The following is a 23,351-nucleotide window of genomic DNA, read 5'->3' as shown; positions in this document are numbered from 1 at the left end:
TGGGCACTGTGTCCCCAGCCTCTGATCACACTCTTACACCTGGACCCTTTAAACCATGCATTGCTATAGTAAATGGTTCAATTCCTTGGTGTTCACCCAAGGAATGTGCTATGACCAATGAGATGTAACTCTTTCTTTTTGCCCAAGGTCCCTTTAAAAAACATATTTAAGCTAGGTGAACATAGCAGTAAAAAGAATTGGAACAGATAATTGAAACAAAGGAGAACTAGAAGCTGAAGTGGAAGAATTAGAGCTACAGAACGATAAGAACATGACCCTCGGATCACATTCGTGAGTCTTTACCCCTCAGATAGAAAATGGTAAGCTCTGTTTAGCTTCATTGTGTACTTCTTCAAACCCTAGAGATAGCTTTGAAGGGCTGAACTCTCATGGTACAATTAAGAGAGGTTGCTGGGAAGGACAAGAGAGACTCCTGGAGATGCAAAGCAAGCAACATGGATATTACAAAGTGAAGGTAACCGAGCCGTGTATTAAATAGTTTATTTGTGTTATTGGAGTTAGTCAGAGACAAATGTAAGGTATCAGCAAAGCTTTCATGATTGAGATTAAGTCTCTATGCTGTGATTTCAGAGCAGGCTGGTAGGACAGAGAAAGACTCCCTACACCTTACACTTTAATATTATTGGAAATCAAGCACTGTTTTAGCATTCCCTGAATCTTTGCTAGCATACTATTATTCCATTTCTCAGTAGCACAGTGTAAAACAGAACCTATGGTTTGAGGGGGAAAATAAACTTCAGGAAAACTCTGTTCAATGTGTATTATTATTATTAAATTTATTTCACATTTGAAAAAATCCAAAAGAGGAATGGACTGCTCAAAATTTAAGACCAACACTAAATCAACTGCAATTCCAGAGTGGCAAACAATTCCTATTGCCAAGTATTTTCATCTCTTAACTTTCCCAAGTATTTACCCATACATCTTCATGGACAATATTCCAAAGATAAATTTCACACTCTGGCTACTTTCTTTTGATTTAGTCTCTTATCTTCATACTTATGTTCTACAATAAAATGTGAACATAAAATGATTTATGTGGTGAGCCGAGAAATCCTTGAGCAGATGTTTGAAAAGTGGATGAAGTCCTGAAAGAGTGAATGCTTATTATTTTATTAGGGCATGTCAGAGGCAGATTTCTCAGACCCATGACAATGTAGAAAGCCTACCTCCAGGGAAGGGATCAGAGGAATGGCAAAGCCGTCCTTTGATCCTAGTACAATTTTGGCAACATGGGCAGAAACTGTTAACTGTAGTTTCCTCTTCTCTGATGTTCACAACCTGAGACTGCTAATGTACAGGGACTGCCTGCCAGGACTAGTTAACTACTTTAGCTGGTTCTGTACACAGTAACACACTGAGGTTCTAGGCTGTTGCACAGTGAGTGCCACTCCATCAGAGTAAGCACAGCCTAGCTGAATCCAGATTTCTGCAGGTATCCATCTGTCTGTCCTTTCATTTCCTCATTGTTTCAAGGCAAGGTTCTGTGACCCAAACAGTGTAGGGCTTGAAAATTCTAATTAGTAAATTAGAGAAAAATATAAGAGTCACGGTTAATTTTCATTCCTGGAAAAATCATTATTTGAGATAGTTTGGACTGCATACTTCCAAGATAAAGTAATTAGTCATTCATATTGCTGGTGAATATTATTTTCTATCTGCTTCTAACTATTCAGGATCCTTTACTCTTTGATTCCACCCAACTCTCAGGTCAGAGACAACATACATCTTTTCATGGTATAAGAAAAGATTATGGGAGTGACGAAAGAACTGAAATTGGGTATCATTTCCACAACAGAAATGACAATATCCTTTAAGTAAGATACAAAGATATCTCTGTCTATGACTCATTGTTAATGAAGGAAACTGTCAACAAAGTTTCATTTTGATCTATAAATGAAAAAGAATAAAACATCAAGTAGTGAAAATCATGATTTTTCAATGTGAATATGTCTAAAAGACAAATTTATCTCAGTAGTCACAAGAGATGTACTCTTACATACAGTAAATTAATGTCACAACTGTTATGCTCAATGAGAGAAGATAAATGCAAGAGCACATGCTATAATTATTACCTTTAAGAACAGACGAAACCAATTTAGAATTACTAAAGCTAAAATAAATGATATTTCTGATGAAACATTGAAGATGCTAGGAAACATCACAGAGGGAGCTGGTCTCTTTCTTGGTGTAAACATCTATAAGAGGGTTCTTAAAATTGTTCATGGGGTTGTGGTATTGTTAATTGACAATTTGACAGAATTTAGAATCACCTGTGAATTGGGCCTCTAAGAATATCTGTGGGGGTGGATTATCTTTATTACATTAACTGTAATGGGAAGATTTGTCTGCTGTGGGTCTGCTAGTGACTTCTTGACTGTAGTAGTGGAAACAGTAAGCTTAATTCAAACTTCCACATATTTATCAAATGTTCTCCATGCAGTGTGACAATCCCCCTCAAGCTCCTGCTACCAAGATGCCCAGGCAACAATGGAATTTGAACTACTATCTTCCTATGATACTATAGTCAGTGTGTTTTCAAAGCCCAAGGGGTGAGGGAAACTAAGGCAGGATCTTTACGTCTAGGGTTTGTTCACTTTTCTACATTTTTATAGTAAAATAGAATGAAGACATAAAAGATGAAAATGAAATTCTGCCTTGTTTATGTCAAGAACCAATGTAAAATAAACAAATGTAAAAACCACCAAAATATTTTAACCAAAAAAGTTATTGACTTGGCCTTATAGAATATCCAATTGTTGTAATCTTTAGCATAATTTGGAAAGGTGTTGCAGGGGTTATTTAAATAGAGTCAGGAGTGATGACAGAGGGAAGACAATAAATATTAAGTTAAATGAAAAATACTGAGTGCATATTAGCCATTGAAAATAATGAAAAAGAAAATTTAATGCTTATTTGAAAGTTATTTGAGATGATATAATCTGAGTTCATTCCAGATGAGCTAATCACTCATCAAGTTTAAGGATGAATTTGTGTCCTCTTTCAATATTTACTTTAAAATGTGTAAATGAGCACATTGAAATAATTCAGTAGGGAAGTGTTTTGGCTAGTGTGGTAAACTGTGAGTCATTAGAATATACAAATTTAAGACACTGTCCAGGGATATTGTCTAAAGAGACAGGCAGAACATGGACACAGAGAAGACATAATATCAGCACTTAGAATGCACTGACACATGATTGGGAATTGAAAATCAGTCACAGCTATACATGAAGTCCAAGGCTAGCTTGGGCAACATTAGAGGTAGAGACAAAGTAAAAAAAGAGAGAAAGGGATGAGCAGAGAAATGCAGAGAATGAAAGTACAAGGAAAATTTGAAATAAGTATGTATGTATGTATGTATCTATGTATGTATGTATGTATGTTGGTAGACAGACAGACAGAGACATATATTGAGAGAATGAAGAATGAATAGGTCTTAGATATCTCAGCAGGTAAAAACACTTGCCACATAAACTGATGACCTGAATTTGATCTTGGAGCCACAGTGGGAGGAAAGTCTCCAGATTTTAAAAGGGGTTGATAATAGAATAATGATAAAACTATAGAAACGGAACTGTGACTACAAATTGGGGATCCTAATATCCAGTGTCTTTGCTTTTGTGGTGTTGAGCACAGACTTGCTTTTCTCTCCATATAAAAGAAAATGATTTCTATGTGATTGTATTTTTTATTTATCTTATTTTATTATCATTTCTTAGATTCCTGTTTGTTTCCTAATAAGAGAAAGAAAGGCTGTGAACCCGAATAAGATGGGATGTGGAGAATAACTAGGGCAGTAGGGTGAAGGAAACTTGTAATCAGTATACACTGTATGAATAAAACCTATTTTCATTTTATTGAAAGTAGATTTTTTTACTCACATGACATATCTTGATTATATTTTTTTCTTTCCATTTCTGCCAATTTTTCCCCACCTCCTCTTCCCTCTGGGTCCACTCACTTTCTGTCTCTCATTAGAAAAGAAGACCTGCTCTTTTCTGAAGAGGAAACTGAGGGAGAGTAGATCTGCAGGAGAAGGGAGGTGAGGTTGGAACTGGGAAGAGTGGAGGGAGTGGAAACTGTGGTCAGGATGCCAGCAGACTGATAAAAGTCATAACCACATAGGAATACATAGATTAATACAAATGGGTTAATTCAAATATAAGCGTTAGTTAGTAATAAGCCTGGACTATAGACCCAACTTTCTATAATTAATGTTAAGCCTCTGAGTGATTATTAGAAGCAGCTGTGTGATAGGGGCGGGACAGCAAAACTTTCATTTACAGTTCTAGACAGGCACCAACTCAACTTCCCCATGTTAAATGCGTTCTGTAGGTGTTGTTAGCAATGGAGCCTTATTGTTAGTTTGTGGAGAACAACTAGTTGTCCTGAAAACAGCTTAAATTGTTTGGGGATTCCAATGGGAGCCTATTGGCTAACAACTCAATTAGATGTAACCCAATCCTAGTACAGGAAACTTTGGTGACCAGAGATGGCCAGTTGGGACTCTGTCTCCCTGATTATTTGATGATGTCATATATGTATATATTTCAGTAAGTTTCTACCACATTAGATTTCCTCACTACTCCTCAAAAAAGCTACAGTTTATTGACCCACAGAGGGTAGGTGCAGAATAAAGAACTAGAAGGTACAGTTAGATCTTATTAGTAAAAGAAAATAAAACAATTATGTATGGATGGCGTTATGGGTTGTAATGATCAAGTGAGGAGGGGAACAGTAGAGGAGGTTGAAAAAGGAATACACAAATTCTATTTTCAGTAAAAGAAAACAATTAAATGAGAGATTTGAAACATATTTTCCAAGTTAAGATATGTGATTCTCTGTCTACATAACTATCAATACAAATTTTGCTCATGGATCTTAATATATTAAATGCACCTGTATTCATGAACGTGTGCCCTTATAATTTTCAGGTCAGTACTACTTTGACATGACAGCTACTTAACATCACTATTAATGCCTATTAATGCTCATCAATTTTCTTATGAGCAAAATGTCAGCAAGTCTCTGTCACCTGGCACACATGAGATCAAAATTTTACTCATCAGAAAATCAAATATCAAATCTAGGCCATGTAAAACAAGGCTGAAATGTGATTTAACCTCTTTATTACTCCCTTTCTGCATGCATCATTCTGCTCCCAAGGACACTAGGAGGATTTCATGAGATATTAAAATGTAAAGAATGGGGCATAAAGCTGAGAATGTACCACATACACATGGTGTTACAATTTTCTTTTCTTCCTTTTGGTATTGAAGATCATTGAGTGATCAGCTCTTTAATAAAATTATTGTTATTGAAATTAAACTGAGTGATCCTCTATATCTCCTGACCTGTCTTCCAGGCCAGGAAGAGTATAAAACTACTGAAAAATATTGGCTGAATTTCTCCTGCAACATGCATAAACCCTGAGTGACTTTCAATGCTAGCCATAAAATTATCGTTGGTAAGTATGTACTTACGATGACAGAATCCATAATTTCACATAAAGCATTATAAATTCTACATCTTGATAGTTATTTGTTTACTGATTTTAGAAGTTTTGTTTATAGAAAGGATCAACATTTCTCATTGCTTGGTGAGTCTCCATTCTGCAAACCTGCAGACACATGCTGTGTTAGCACACATCTGATATTGCCCTCTATTTCAACAATATATGCATTTATAGAAGTTGAAAGGTACTTGTCAGTACCTCTGCTATGAAGTGTCACAGTCATTGTTTGCTGTTTTGTCCTGTTGGGTTACAAAGCTCAGTCACTTTGAACACCAATTCTGAAATGGCAGGCACATGAGCCTTCTTTAATATTCCTCATTAGTCTTGGTTCATGGTGAGAATATTTTCCCCATAGCTATTACATAATCTGGGCTTGCCCCTGGATACTCACCAATGAACAGACTATAGCAAAGAAGTGATGGGATCCAGTACAATGGAATTATCCTTTCAAGAGTTTATTCAGCATTTTTACCTTTGATTTAAAGTTTTTTATATAGAAAGTTCAGCTGTTCTAAAAATGCCCAAGACTTGAAGTTTTCAATGGAGATTGTGGCCCATTGAAAAACATTCCTTTTATCCCAATCTATTCAAACCAATAAGGCAAATTGTTAGGAGGATAGGGGTGTCTTTCTCTAATTCCATTTTTTCTCATCAATGACATAATGAATTATACTAATTTACTTTGTCATTGCATGATTAGCTAATATTATGTAAGCCAAAGTATGTTTGAATAACTCTTATATCTGAAACTCTGTAGGTTTTTCAAAATAAGTAATGTCTTGGACAGAGGTCAGTAAAATCCCCTACTCAGTGACTTTACAGAGATAATGAGGTCATAGGGGAGTCAGCCTCAGGAGAACAAGAAAGGTAGGGCTGCTGTCCCAGTTACATGACTATCACCCTCTTGCTCTGAAAGACACAGAAGGAAGTATTTAGCTCTAATTGTATTGTTCACAGAAGAAGGAGTAGTTTTATTTCTTTTTTAAAAGTAGAGATAATAAGTAATTTATCAATGAAGATGTGATTTAAACAGACAATATAGTTCCTTTCACAACCTAAATATTTTCAATACACACATATCTCCTTTATCTAAATTTTTTTCAAGCAGCAATTTAGGCAGAACATGACATGTGATGTAAGGTATTTCAAAGGTAATGTGACCCAACATTTTAACAACCCCTGCAATACAAGTAAAAGATTATTCTTCCAGGTAGATACATGGACTTCTGGAACAGTTAAAACATTAGATTTACAAGATGATAAGACCTCATTTCAAGTCCCAACTTAAGATATTCCTACTCATTTGTGTGTCTTAAAAGGAATCACTTAATTTTGACTATCAATTCTTTAAACACATAACAATTAAGAACATATTTCTTGCTGAAGACCTTATTAGAGAGCACTAAGCTGAGAGAACAGGTGAAAATTGTGACATAAAAGTATAACTTGGGGAAGTGTAAGTGGAATGTAATTAAAGACTCACTTGAGGTATTATGAAGCACTTAGTAGGATCTTTATGACTGATGGCAGCTCAAAGGTACCAAGTGAGCTAATAAAATTCTTATAGAGTGATTGCCTTTTTGGTAATACGTCCATGGCCCTGACAATTATTTTAATCTCATGCTGTCTATTCTTGATGTTTCAGATTTCTTTTTTCCCTCATTTACACATGAGGCCAAAGTAACAAACGTGACATAAGTATATTAAATATTTAATGATAAAAATCTTTGTGAATGATAGGATGCATATGGCTAAGGTAAAAGAATTCTTAAAGGAAAGGAAGGCTAGAAAAGAAAGCAAGTAGGCTAACTATAAAATTAAGGCTCCTTTCCTCCAAATCTTGGCCTCTTTTAGCATATCTCTAAATTGTAGAATTCAGCTAGTGTCCACTGCTCCGCTTACAGAGAATTTCTTTAAGAGAAGAAATGAATGGATAAAAAGTACTTAGGAATTCATGTCAGGGAACAAATCACTCATAAGGAAGTAGATGAGTGGAGAGTAAGAGAAAGTACCGAGTCTATGTGACAGCTGCATAATCTCCATGGCTGGCTATAAACCAGCCCTGGGTGTTCCTACATATGTTAAATGTCTCCTGGTTATGATCTACAGTAAACATTGTGTGCAGCTCCCATGTCAATGAATTAAACCTTATGCAGAGGAGCAGGAAGGCACAGAGTTAGAAACTATCAGTACTTAGAAACATCCTTCTACTAGGTTCTTAGACCTCACTAGTGGAGGAAGGATGATGGGCTGAATGGCAGTATTTAGTACTCAGGAAGGGCCATATATAATAGTTTATCGGCGCTAGAGATCGTAAGAACCTGTTTTTCAAAGGTTATCAACTCAGTTCTCAGAACTCATATCAAGTGGTTAAGACCTCTTTATAATTACAGGTTCATGGTATCTAGTGCCTTTCCTAGCCTTCCTGGGCATACATACACAGATTCACACAGACACATACATGCACAGACCAGACACCACACACACACATACACACACATACATACACAGACCAGACATCACACACACACACACACACGCATACATGGTGGGGAGTTAAAGATGATACAGTAATGAAAAATGGTTTTGTGTATAAATGATTTTGTGTGTGCAGATATACATGTGTGCGCATATGAACGTTTATGTGAATGGGGAGGCCAAAAGAAAACGTCAGGTGTCATTTCTCAGGTGCCACCCAGCTATTTTATTTTATAAGACAGGGTACCTTAGAGGTCTACAACTCATTAAATTAGGCTAGGCTAAATTGGCCAAGGATCCCCAAGGATCTGTTAGTTTCTTTTTGTTTTCCAGTGTTGGGGTCACAACCCTGGATGTTTTTTGTGGATTGTAGGGAAGAAATTCGGGTCTTTCTATGGAAAACATTATACCCTGACTGATGTCCCTAGCCTACTTCTCTCAACTTAACATTAATTATTCAAATAAAAACCCCAACTATGGACTTGGTGAAGATTTCTGAATAATTGGAGAAAAGGAAAATAAGGGTAGCAGGTGCCCTTCACAAATGAAAAGATAGAACACAGCATATTGATGTGCTGCAAAACCATTAAATACAACGGTTTGGAAAATTAAGCCAAATATGTTTTATAATCCAATTCATAGTTGATGGCATCTGAAAGCAAAGGAGGATGATGGTAATTGAACATGCTGTCAGTGGGAGTTTCTCTTTTCATTCTATGTGCTAATGTGGAAGACTGCCCCTCTTACATGAACACGTCAATATGCGAGCACACACCTTTCACCTTCTCTGAGTTTTGTGTTTGTGATAAATCCTGCCAGAGGACCTAAGGATTAATAGTCTGCCCTTTATTCCCCATAGCAAACTTAGACTGATTAGTGATAGTTCAGCAAATAGTCATCACTGTTTACTACTGCCCTGCTTCTCACCTTGTTCAGAGACAAGTTCTGATCTGTGTCGTAGACTTTCCTTGATATATTAAAAATCATTCCTCTGCTAACTTCTGTAAGTTTCATTTATTATCGTGGTAACCCATTTCATACATATTTTCCATCTAAAATAAACACTGACTTAAAATATATTATTTCAGAAAGAAATCTAAATTAATAAGTAGTAGAAAGATACTTGAAAATAATTAGGAAGAATCAAGGTTTCTAGCATTTGACAGATTACCTACAGCTTTCTTCAAGGTTTATTTTAACAAATAGAACATCATTTAATATTTAAATTAAGATATATATATATATATATATATATATATATATATATATATATATATATAGCATAATGTTAGAAAAAGTCTTTACCATCACCACTGAAAATTAACCTGAGTAAACTATTCAAAATCCATATATAATAGAATAGATGAAATGTAGATGAAATATTCAGTGGACAACCAGTGCTGAGAACACACAATCCAGAGGTAAATACAAAGAGTGTTAAATCTCACCAACATAATGTTCACTAAAAGTAGCCTAGAAACAGATGCAAACACCACAGTGCATTTCTTACATTTGATGCAAATAAACAAAAGGAAAGGTAAAGCTGATTTATACTGTCTCGGGTAAGAAAGATACTTTTTCTTTTTCTTACAGGATTGTTTTTATTTTAATTTTTTTTACTGAATCTATACTTTTTCATCATAAAATATATCCTAACCAGTTTCCCCTCTTGCCATTCCTCCCAAATTCATCCACACCTCTCCTCTCCCTAGGATCCAATCCCCCCATCTACTTTCAGAAAATAAGAGGACTCCAAGAGACAGCAATCAAACATGCTAAAACAAAATATAATGAGACAAGTCAAAAGCCCTCACAATTAGACAAAGCAACCTAACAGGAGAGAAAGAGTCCTCAAAGGAGACAAAAGAATCAAAGGCATACCCAGTCCCACTGTTAGGAGTCCTACATAAACATCAGGCTAACAGAAACAACATATATGCAGAGAACCCACGCATGCCCCTTGCTTGCCATTTCAGGATTTGTTTAGCCCATACGTGCCCTCCTTAACTAATTCAGTTGGCCATGTCCTCCTGATGTCCTCCATTCTCTCTGCCTTCTACAGTCTTTCCTTCGCCTCTTCCAGGGTTTTCCTTTATTTCCTAAGGTAGGGATCTGATGGAGACCTATATGTCTCTCAACCAAATATGTATAAAAATAATGTGATTTATTTGCACAATGGAGTAGCAGTCTTTCATAGCTGCTGTGGAAGGAAAAGTAAGTTTCCTTGTAAAATACAATGTTGTGTAGGTTGCCCATGCCCTCGCAGATGGTCATATGCTTGTATGCATATGGACAACACTGTCAGGACTCAGGAGACTGTGAAAGACAAAAGAGTTAGTTAAAAGAAGATATGGACCTGGAAAGGAGGTAGGATGGGACACTAAGCAGATGTGAGTAAAGTAGTTGATAGATATCATCAGTATGCATTGTATAAATATATGAAGCCTTGAAAGAGTAAAATAAATAATAATAACAAAGCTAAGTTGTTTTCATGTTTTCTCCTACCCCCTTTGTTCTCACAGATTACTGTTGTCTGGTCTCACATTCTATCTGCTACTAATATATGCAGATGTATGTCCACCATCCACAAAGGAAATGTCCCTGACCATTAGTACAGAGAATGGTCTGTTGTTGTCCTGGAAACTCCCACACCAGCAGATTCCACAAGATATAACCATTCCCTAGTCTTTAAGAAGCCTCCTGTATTCCTAAATGGAAGGGTATGAATCAACAACTTTCAACTCAGTCCTGGGAGAGGAAATTCTTCAAGAAGCATAATTAGCAAAGAGAATTTGGGCTTCAAGCAGGATGAGCTTCACTTTTCATTATTCCTTAAAGCTTTTTAAAAAGTTTTAATTATGTGTGTGTGTGTGTGTGTGTCCGTGCACACGCGCACACGCATGAGTGTAGGCATGTGCGTGCACATGCCTGTGTGTGTGCATGTGTGTGTTTGCCAGAGCTGGAAGAAGACAGAGGAGCATGTAAAATACCCTAGACCTTGAGGAATAAGTGCCCACTGTGGGTACTGGGAACTAAACTGTGCCCTTCTTAAGAGAAGTGCTTTGTTTGAACTACTAAGCCATCTCTCCAGCCCAGAAATAAGTCCTTTTAAAATACTACAATTGGGCTAAAATTGAACTATGGTAAAGTAATATGAATAAATTAAAAATAGCAAGAAACTCAATAATGTAGTCTTTCTGAAACTCTTTCTGCAGCGGGTGATTCAAACGGTGTCGCTCCTGTTATTTTTTCAGTCCTGCTACAGTTATTATGCAAACCACATGAGTATTTGTAAAGGGACAACAACTGCCACACTTGTGAGTGGGCTGCGCAGTGATTTGTAGCTTTGAGTGTCTGAAATCATGGCTTTGTTTTTGTTCTTAATCAAAACTAATGAGGCTTATTTTGTATTTAAATTGCTTTCTTTTTTGTTTACTTTTTTGCTTTTTTGTTAAAGACAGGGTTTCTTTTTTTTTAAGGACAGCCTTGCTGTCCTGAAATTAGCTCTGCAGATAAGGTTGGTCTTAAAATAACAGAGATCTGCCTGTCTCTGCCTTTTGGATGTTGAGATTAAAGGCATACACCACCAATGCCTTGCCTGCATTACTCATTTTCATAAGCTTTGTATTTATTTTAAAGTAAATGACCATTAATGAAAGACATATGGTTCAAGTGTATTTATTCCAGTTCACTCAGGCAGACAGGTTAAGGTTTCCTTTTCTCACATAGTAGGTACAGGAACCCTAGGGTTGAAAACCACTTCAGTAAGAGAACCATATGCAGATGTAAATAATGTAGGAAGAAATAACAGACTTCATAAAATTTCAGACCCATCCAAAGTTCAGACCCAGTAACTCTAAACAGGTGTTTTACTGCTGTTTTATCTGTGAAGAAAAACATACTGTAATACAATAGTAAAATATTGCTCTATTGATTGATGTTGTCATAAACTATTTCAACAATGAGTATACCTGAGACCACTATATCAACAAGTTAAGAAAGTGAAATGTACTTTGATATTATGGATCTACCTTATATACATAATTGACAGAGATTTGATTACAGTCATTTAGTAAACCATAAGCTCTTCTGTTAATACCATGTTCTGTTGTGTAGCCTGACAGTCTCTCTGGCAGAATTGCTCCGTAAGATACTCCTGTGTAGTCACGTACATATTAAATAGTACCTCTGAAGCATGAGTTGTGTGAGAATTTTATGACTCTCAGTAAATTGAGAAAAGTGAAATGGGATGTTGGGGGTTAAATAATACGAAGTTTATCAAGCAGATTCCAGTCTAAAAAATTAAGTATCTACTAAAAGTATTTAAATAAGTGGAAACTTAACAATAGTTAGAAATAATAATGTACTTCAAAGAGGCCTACAATTCTAATGAGCATATTATATTACTTTCAAATATTTTCAATTCATTTTTTTCTTTTAAAATACTTAATTTTGGATTCATAGAAAACTTGATAAACAAGGATTTCCATGCATGTTGTTTTTATTACAATAGCTCTGTAATACAGTCTGAGACCTGGAATGGTGAGACTTCCATCAGATATTCGATTATTCCAAATTATTTTAGCAATCCTGGATTGTTTTGTCCTTTCTTATGAAGTGAAAAATTATCATTTCAAGTTCTGTGGAGAACGCTGTTGGAATTTTGATGTGAATTGTATTTAATTTGTAGATTGTTTTTGGTACAATGAACATTTTTATTATATTTACTCTTGATCTATGAGTAAGAAAAATTTTTCAATCTAATATTTTATTGTTACTTTCTGAAAGTGTTAATCAGCTGTAATATTTTAAGCCAAAATTTTTAGAGTTACTTATGTATACAATCTGCAAATAAAGACTTCTTCTTTTCCAATTTGTATCACCCAGATCTCCTTCAGTTTTCTTAATATTCAAGGTAAAAGTTCAAGTATTTTGTCAAACTTTTTGGAGAGAGTGAACAACTTGTTCTGTTCCTAATTTTAGTGTAGTTCTACTAAAACTTGAGTTTCTTTACATTTAAATTAATGCCAAATATGCATGATTCTGGCAAGAAAGTAGACAGAGACAATACTCTTACATTCTTAACCAGGTCTTTATATAAAATTAGAAGTTTTTCCTTTAGCAATTATCTTCTTTTGTAGACTGTTGGTCAGTGTTAGTGTCAAGGCACAAGAGACCTCAATTTGAGACATTCCCAGATGGCCAAGGATAGAATTACAGCATGTCTGAAGTTGCTGAGCTATTAGTCTCATAGAGATAGAGAACATGATTGTCCTGGATTCACTCTGCCAACAGAAAGGAAAGTGCTGGCCCAAGCTAACCTCACATTGCCTTAAGGCATGCCTATTCTTTACTCAGCAGTCTGTTAACTAAAGATCTATGTCTCAAAGCTATCTCTCTGTACCCTGTGCCCTCTAGCCACAGTCTTACTTCTGTAACTTTGGACCAAGATGCTGGCATGGCAATGGCTCTGCCCGTATAGCTTAACCTAGGAATGTGCTTCTGACCAATGAGAGCTACTCTTGTAACTCCTTGTTTTGTTTCAAGCCTCTTCAGGAAGAGAAAATCTTTGAGTCTAGAATAGAAGAAGAAACTGGAAGAAGAAGCTAGGAGAATTAGAAGTAGAACAGGATTATTAGAGTAGAAACCTCATAGAGAACAGTAAAGAGTAGAAGCTGGAGAAGAAGCTGCAAAAACTAGCAGGAATGTAAAACAATAAAAAATGTAGGAAAATAAAAATATTGGAAAATGAAGAGAATGAAGATGAGAGAACTGGAATTGAAATTAGAATTGAGACAGAGAATTAGAGCTGAGGAATTTTGGAAAATTAGGATAGAAGAAATCAAATAGAGGCAGAAGAATAAAGAGGACACTAAAGAGCATGAACAGAAAGAATTGTGTGAGAAGATTCTTTTTCTATCGCCCTCAGACTTTAATTCTTGTGCATATTTTAGTATCTCTTTTTGAACCGTGAGCACAGACTTTTAAGGCTACAGCTTGAAAGCTTCGATAGTCATTGACACAAGAAACTTTCTGAAAAGAAAATTGACAGTATAGAAGAAATTAACAAATGGGGTCATAAACTGAAAAGCTTCTTTCTGGCAATGTTCATCATGATTTTGACTAAGGGACAGCCTACACAACAGGATAACTGTGAACAACTATATATCTGTTAGAGGCCTAAGATTTAAAACATAAAAAGAAATTCATAAAAGTGAAGAATAAGAAAACAGTTTTTGACTGAATTTAAAAATGTGGTCCATAACGTGTTTGTCTTTCTGGGTAGGGTTATCTCACTCAGAATGATGTTTTATAGTTCCATCCATTTCCCTTCAAATTTCCTGATGTCATTGTTTTTAACAGCTGAGTAATACTCCATTGTGTAAATGTACCACAGTTTGTTTATGTGTTTTCAGTTGAGGGACATCAGTTGAGGTTGTCTCAAGATTTTGGTTATTGTGAATAACACTGCTATGAACACGGTTGAGCATGTGTCCTTGTTTGGTTTTTCATCATTCCATTTCTGGTCTTTGAGGCTGACAATTAAGGCTGTTTTACTCTCTGATTTTCAGGCAAGCTTTATTTGTTAAAACACAAGTGAAATATCACTATACTGTACTCTACCAAAGGAGAAAAGCAAATACAACCCATTTCTAAAATCTTCAACCTACAAAAGTGACCTTTCTTAGATACGCTGGCACAATACTGACACAAAACGAGACCTGGTTTAGTTAAGGTCTAATCCATAAGATGGAATCCATACCCAACACCACTGGAATTAAAGGTATGGTTATACTATTCCAAAATTCAATATTTCATGCATCCAGTTATCCAAATTTGTTAACATTCTGAAAGATTATGTGCACCACTTTTGACTTCAGCATCTATCTATGTAGGATATTGACTGATAATGTACAAGTCTCAAAAATTTACCCATCTTTTTAATGCTGATTCAGATCATAACTGGACACAGTTGACTTAAATATTTGCTGAGTGAAACTTTTTCTTCGTGTTGTTGAATTTACTGGTACTTGTGCATTGTTTGCTTGTTTTCAGAGCACAGAAAGTTAATAGAGCTTTCACCAGTGTGTAATTGGAGAGGATATTCTGCAGCATGAACTTAGCAAAGGAGGGCAATTATTCAGGAGGTCTGAAGCAGTGGGAAGCCATGTAAGAACACTGAGTAGCGATGCAAATGCGCAATGAGAGACACTGTTTAATCTAGACATGGGCAGAGGTAGCTCTTGTTATAAAATCACTCACTGCTGGTTTAATCTGGATTGAGGAAAAGAGTAAAGAATAGCACCTACTCTTTACTTTGTTGCTGCTTTATTTAGGAAATTCCATAAGTAGGTAGATACATGAGGTCATTACCCCATAAAAGCCCTGTTTGCTGTGAAATTCACCTTTCTAAGATGATAAGAAGGAAGTCTAAATGCAGCCTGTGGGGATAATCACAGAGTACAGTGATCAATGAGCTAAGTGAGACATCCCCAGCAGCTGCTTGCTGCAATCCTCAAGGCCTCTTTCACCTGCTTTCTGTTGGATTATCCTTCGTTTATGTTGATGGGTTCTACTCTCGCAGCTTGCTCTCAAAGTAGAGTTATCAATCGAAGATTAAGCACCCTGAAGTCACTGGGATAATTTTAAATTCAAATAAGACTTTAGATAAAAATAGGACAGACTGGTATAACCATCAGGAGAATAAAGACTGACAGCTTAATTTCTCTAAATACGGCAAGCAAATGGATTGTCAACCCATTGACTGGTAGGCTGTCCTAGATGGAATATAATAGACTGATGGAGAAACTTAATATTAAAACATATTCTTGTAAGATTTTACCTTCAGAAACCAGGAAAACATTCTTCCGGGAAAGAACATTCAGCTTTGTTTTGCTTCTAACCCTGGCCCCATATTCTAAAGTAGTCTGTAGTGAGTTGACTTAGATACTATCACTTAAATTCTTTAAATGACCATTTTTTTGTTTATCCAGTTGCTCACATATCTTCTTACATCACCTCTTATGAGGTTCTCTTGAACGTGACAAAAATGGAGGAAATATGCACAGAATTCATGTCATTTCCATTTGCATGTATCTCAGCTTCTAATCTCTCAAATGTGTTCCTGGATAACACACCAGATGTTACTGGGAAAGAAATAAGAGTAAAACCTATGTCTGGTGTGTATTTTTGAGGCAAAGATTGGGATCTTGTCATCAGTTTTATAGTTATATTCACCCAGCACGTAGATTAGGAGTAAATTTATTCTGAAGACAAATTGTGAAATTTTCCATGTTTGGAGAAATACATTTAGGAAAACCAGAGATTTATTATTATTATTATTATTATTATTATTTAGTTTTTATATCTTAATCTAACTGAAAGAAGACTTCTGTGCTGTGAATCAATGAGGGGATGAAATGTAGAACCATATATCTGAGTTAATTATATGTCATCTGTTTGCTAATTTAGAGCATATGCATTCAAATATACCATTCAACTAAGGTAGGGTATATATGATGATGGAATAAAAAACAAAGCTACAATTTATGGCTTTATTTATTACCCAAATCTAAGACAGTGTTTTTTTTACTTATGCTAATTGACATTTGCCTATTGAGCAACCTTCAATATTTAAATAATAAGAATTAGCAAAATTAAATCATTTATTATAAGCCAAAACATGTTTACATCGTTTACTATGGGATTGGTAACTTATTTATTTACTTACTTATGTTAATAGAGTGAGAATTTTCCTGCATCTACATGTATACTGAGCATGTTATCTGATACCTGTAGAAGCTAGAAGAAAACAGCAGATTTCATGAAACTGGAATTACATAATGTTGTGATCTGCCATGTGTGTGTTAGAAAGCAAACCCAGATCCTATGCAAAAAGCATCAATTTTTCTTAAACACTGAGCAAGCTTTCCAAACCTTGGCACTTACTAAAACACACACACACACACACACACACACACACACACACACACATCATTTTAAAGACATATCTAACTTATGAAATAGCTTAAGAATTTATTCAAGTGTCAATTTGACTGGACTAGGGAGATATTTCATAGCTGACCTATTATTTCTGCGCTGACATCATATTGTTTCTGTCTGTGAGGACATTTCTGGAAGATATTGACATTTAAATTATTACACTAAATAAAATCCAGAGTTGCCAATGCGCATGGACTCTCTCCAATCCCTTTAGGGACGATGTAGAAGAAGGCATTAATTTGCCCTGCCTGAGCTGATGTTGGCATACACTTTCTAGCTGGAGACAGATGACAGTGATCTGACGTGTTGAGAAATTATTATTTTTACCCAGAATTCTTGATCTAAAGGAAGCTTCTCTTGTCCGTGGGGTAAACGATACTATTTAACTCTTACCCAGGTTACATATAATTCTATTTATCATATAATAGTTTCCAACCCAATGTCTTTATATAATAACTCGACTATTTTTAAAAGGCCTGTAGTGTTCTAGAACTGTGTGACAAACTATCACAACTTTAGTAGTTCAAATATCTATTAGTTATGTTACAGTTTCTACATATTAGTAGTCAAAGCATCCTCACCAAAAGAAATGCCAAGGCTAAGGTTAAGATGTTGTTAGAGATCTTATCTCTACCAAGTATCCTTTTGCTGGCTCAATCTCATTGACAATATTCCTTGCAACATAGCTCCGTTTCCATAATGCCATCTTTTCTTGCTAGAACAGCACTAGACTCTCCAATAATCCCCAGTCTTTAGGTAATGATCTCCTTGGGGATCACATATCAGATGTTTCATTAGGTATCATAATAATGAAAAAATTAAAGTTATGAAGCAACAAAATGATTTTCTGGTTGTAGGTCATCACAATATGAAGAACTACATAAAAGTGTCACAGTGTTAGGAAGGTTAAGAACCGCTGCCAATGGCAGTCACAAAGTTATTTGCTTTCCCTCAAGCATCACAGTGCATAACCTCTGTTAACTAATTTCCCATCCAGTCTGCTACAAATACATCTTACCTAATATTATATAATCATTGGAAAAGTAATCCATCATCATCATTCACCAAATATATAAGCTAATCAAAGGAATGAATGTCTTAACACATTTACTGATTTTTTTTATATAGACGGGACTATAAAACACAAAATCTTTTGCCAATAAGACAAGCACTTGCCCTCTTCATGCAACTTCCAAGACTCTCAGTAAATTCTGAAGGTTTTTGTTAATTGTATTTTTCAATTTGATCACTTATTATGCACAAATTACTACGGATAATTACAAGAGAAACAGTTAAATTAGAGACTGATTCTACCTTAGGTCATAAAAACAAATTTCAGTGTTTCATTATGACCCTGAAAGATAAGAAATTTCACATGGGCATCTGAAAAAATTAAAAAAAAACCTTCATGAAGAAAAAAAGCAGTACGTGGTTTGAGTTTTTAAGGATAAATTCAGACACATACACATGTTAAGATATAGTTATGGTGATACATAGAAAACTATTCCAAATGCAGAAGAACTAACTGTGTAATCAATGCTTTTCATTGTTTTTTTACTCAATAGTACTTTTGCCTCACAGTATTTTAGTGTTCCAGAACATTAAAAAAGGAAATAGCCATGTTATTTTTTTTAATTTATTTATTTATTAAGGATTTCTGCCTCCTCCCCGCAACCGCCTCCCATTTCCCTCCCCCTCCCCCGATCAAGTCACCCTCCCTCATCTGCTCAAAGAGCAATCAGGGTTCCCTGACCTGTGGGAAGCCCAAGGACCCCCCACCTCTATCCAGGTCTCCTAAGGTGAGCATCCAAACTGCCTTGGTTCCCCCAAAGCCAGTACGTGCAGTAGGATCAAAAACCCACTGCGATTGTTCTTGAGTTCTCAGTATTCCTCATTGTCCTCTATGTTCAGCTAGTCTGGATTTATCCCATGCTTTTTCAGACCCAGGCCAGCTGGCCTTGGTGAGTTCCCGATAAAACATCCCCGATAGAACATTATTTTTTATATTAAGCAAATACATTTTCATGCTCAATATGTTCAATAAATCTCCGTTTCTTTTTTGATTGTACAATTAACTAATATCTCTTCAAAATTCTTGTTCCTGGATTCTATACATGCCAAAATGTGATTTGTTAATTCACCCACCCCAATACTGTCTCTTCCAAAATCTCCAGTATTCTCAGTTACCACCATTTTCTACTGCTTATCACAGCTCTTTGATCTTCCAGGGTAAGCTGATAGCTGCCTCTTCTGGGAGTCCAGCCTCATTTCACTTGATCCAGTGTGTTTACTCAAGAATCTCTATGCTCATAAAAAGAGATGTTTAAATGTAATATTCTAAGTTGTGACTTCTTTAAAATGAAGAACCTGAATTCAAAACTGTGCTTATTAAAAGATCTGGTTAAAAATAAGCCACAAAGAAAAAAACACAAGAATTTAAAAGGATCATAGTTTTAAATATTGTTATAATAATTTGGTTGTTCGTTCCCTTCAGCTTAAGCAAATGACCAATATTTATTTGTTGTAGGTAGGATTTATCTTACTGTATGATTACCCATACAGTTTTGATCTTGAAGATCTTACTATTGTGTTCTAACCCTTTCCTACGTCTTCAACTTGCATTGCCAACCCTGTTGGTTTGTCTCTAAAGTGAAAAACTGCTTTCCTTCTCCTGTGCTTCACATGTCTCCTGTCTACTTCCTGAAATCATTTGCCTGCTCCTTTCCATTGTTCATGTCTCAGCTGAAAATGTACCTCCTCGTAGAAGTCAATCAGAATTATCACCTTTTCCTTCCACTTACAAGCAAACATTTTCCTTGAAGTATTTCTGTGAAGTATCAGTTCATTGTTTTCCATCCGACACTTCCTAACTAGAACATAAGCTATGTCACAATAGTAATCTTATTTATTTTACTTTTGTCTCTTTCTCTTTTTTTAACTTTCATTTTTTTTAATGTTCAGTCAAATTTTAAGAGGTGTTCTTGTAACTTAATAAGTATTGTTGTTCTCTAAACTACTGTGGTTTTCAAATTTGCTATCTTTTTCTTTTTTTATTGGTTTTATTGAGGTATTTATTTTTCTCTGCTCGCCACTTTTGTTTCTAATATTGTAATATATTATTTCTCCCTTATCTTGTCTCTTTCCAAACTGTTCCATATATACCTCCTCATTTTCCTTAAAATATATGGCTTCTTTTCATTAGTTATTAATAATTATTGCATTTATAATACATTTATTTGTGTGTACATATATATAGTTAAATGAAACCTTCTGAGTCCACCCCATATAATGTTATTTGTAAGTTTGTTTTCAGAATTTACCATTTGGCACTAGGCCACCAATTGGTATTTTCTTACCTGGGGAAGACCCATCTGCTGCTTACAGACTTCTACATTTGCTTATAGTTTCTTGTGTATGTCTGTCCTAGATCAAGGGATGGTATTGTAGGTCCTTGATATTTGTGTTGTTTTAAAACTGAAAACAACTTCATGAGACAGAACCATTTGCCTACTTTGTCAGCCCATCTATTTGGAGCAGGAAAATAATGAAAGACAGGGGTGGAAATCCAGATTAATGACAAATCATCCTCAAACATAAATGCTAAATCCAGACCCTAGCTATAGGTCTGCATAACTTTTCACAAAAATATTGGCCTTGCATGAGAAATGCAATGAACTCCTACAAATAGGTAGCAATTGATTTATTTTTGTAAATACCACATTTCTCAAAATTGGAAAGTCTTTCCTCCATCTCCTCCTTGGGTCCCTCACAATAAGAAGTATGTTAATTGCCTGGCATTCACTTGGCTGTGGAAATCTCAAATGCATAAACAAAGTCTGGCATTTAGACAATAGTGGCATTTACACTGCACACTCAGATTCTTTTTCAAGAATAAGACTTGTATTTGTGAACTGTAGGGAACAATAGGTTTAGTTTCCACTTGGCATTAAATTAGTGCAAAAATGAAGAATGGTATAATAAACAAAATTTGTAGGCATCAGCACATATCTTCTATAGCTGTTTTATTATTGTCAATGCATGATTTTTGGCCTTTAACTTTTCTGATTTTTTTTTTCTCTTTAGAAGATTAAACTTCCTAATCGTAAAGGACTGATGGATTTAAAACTTTCTGTTGCCCCTGTTTCTTTTTAAACTGATACCAATTTTTTAAATAAACATCAATCATTGTTATATACTAAAAGAGAGCCTTTGATTCATTAAATATGGCACAGACACTGATACAAATATTTTTTTTTCAAATTATATTAGACAGTAGATTGGTAAATGCCAACTTAACCTCTCTTTCCTGGAGAAGAGAAATCAATCAAGGGCAGGAAGCACGGCAGCACTCAGGAAGACATGGAATTGGGAAGGTAGATGAGATATCTACATTCAGATCAACAGGCATCAGGAAGAGAGAATGCCACTGGAACTGCTTAAGCTTCTGAAACCTTAAAGCCCACCTCCAGTGATGCAACTTCCTCCAAATAGGCCACACCCACTCAACAAGGATACACCTCCCAATAGTGTCACTCCCTTTGATTCTCTTGGGTGGAACATTTTCATACAAACCACCACAATCCTTATATCAGAGAGATAGAATTCTAAGTCTCTTATTTTGGGTTTATGTCTAATGTCTACTGAGGTTAAGCTAAACAATAATCAAATATTACCCCAAATTATTATGTGATATTTTGCTGCATTCTGACAATAAGGTTTATTTTGTATCAGAGGGCAAAGCTAGTTATTAACTGACCCAAATGAACCATAGTGGTTTTCAAGGACTGAAGAAGTAGTAAGGTGAGGCTTGGAGATGATCTTGGCCTTTGTGGATAGAGGGAACAGGACAGACAGGAAGTCATTGGTGGCTACTTCCCTGTTTTTCTGATTTTTCAGGTTCTTACTCTGATTTCTCACACCAATTTTTTTTATTGACAAAGAATAATGAGATAAGCACCTCACAAAGTAGAACACATTCACTTTCTTAGATGTCCTATAAATTAGTTTTGATATTCAAAAATATTGATCTATTATTTAGTAGCCTCAAAGAAAGGCAAATAAGTAACTTGATTGTTAATTTATACTTAATGCATATTTTGATGAGTGTCTACAGTCATTTAGCATCTACAAATGTTCTTATAAACAAGGTGTCTGGCAGGGCCTTGCAGTATGCTGATTTTGATAATGCTAATTTTATGTCCTGCATAAAGTAACTTCCATTTAGCCTTAGCTAAATGCAGCATTCATTGGGAAGAAAAGACAACATGGGGTAGCTATCCTATAAGAAATAGCTGTAAGCATAACAGGGAAATGTGTCTTCAGTAGTTGCTGAAAGTTCATAGGACTCATAAAATACTTAACATCTACATGGATATGGAATATGACTTAGAGGGGGATACAAAGTGTTGATAAAGAATGGATAAAAACTAATTTATAGAACATCTAAGAAAGTTCTATACATTTTATATTAAAACAGATAAAGGAAAATTTATAGCTCTTTATTTTTACTACCAACTGGGATACTTGGTCTTATCTCCAACATCTGAATATCAGAATTACTATGAACTTCTCAAATATACCTTGCCTAAATCAAAGTATTTTTTTATTTCAGAACATTTTTGTTCAATTAAAAATTAACCCATATGCATAATCTTCATATATATTACAAGGTATAAATATTTATGATGTCACATCCATATTAGGCTCTGCATGTTCTGGCAGTCTTAAAACACATTCTCCATTTTCATTGTATCTTTTGGGTATATATAATTCTGCTAAGACTTCTCTTTCAGACCCTGGCGACCCATAAAACAATGTACTTTTAGCAGTAGGAACTGTGCATAAAATACTGGGAAAGAAACATGTTCCAACCATTCTGAACTTGGTGCATGGAGAGAGGCCTGAGTCAAATCAAGTCATGAAACCAATTCAAATGTTCTCAAAGATAAAGGAATAGAGGGTGTAAAACTGCAAGGTCAGAGAAGCAAGAGGAGTGGGAGACACTGTTAGAGATGAGCTAACTGTTAGAGATGAGCTAACACTGTTAGAGGTGAGCTGTAACTCTTTGCTACTGTGTGCTAGTTAACGTTCCTGTATCTATAGCAGTATTCCATTTAATGTTAACTTTAATAGATGCTCTTCAGTCTCATGCCCTCTTTTGGTCAATAGAATTTCAAAGATATTTTTTTTTCAGAAAATATTTTGATGCATGGAAAAGAAAGAAGAATAGGAAGACTTCATAATGTAATAAAAACCACTGGTGCTGTTCAGCATTTTTAGCAAGAGTCCAGAGATTCCATCTGATGAGCATATAATCTGCATAGGGACTATC

This window comes from Microtus pennsylvanicus, chromosome 5, assembly GCF_037038515.1.
Source record: "Microtus pennsylvanicus isolate mMicPen1 chromosome 5, mMicPen1.hap1, whole genome shotgun sequence".
Taxonomy (NCBI): Eukaryota; Metazoa; Chordata; class Mammalia; order Rodentia; family Cricetidae; genus Microtus; species Microtus pennsylvanicus.
Note: the sequence above shows the minus strand (reverse complement) of the source record.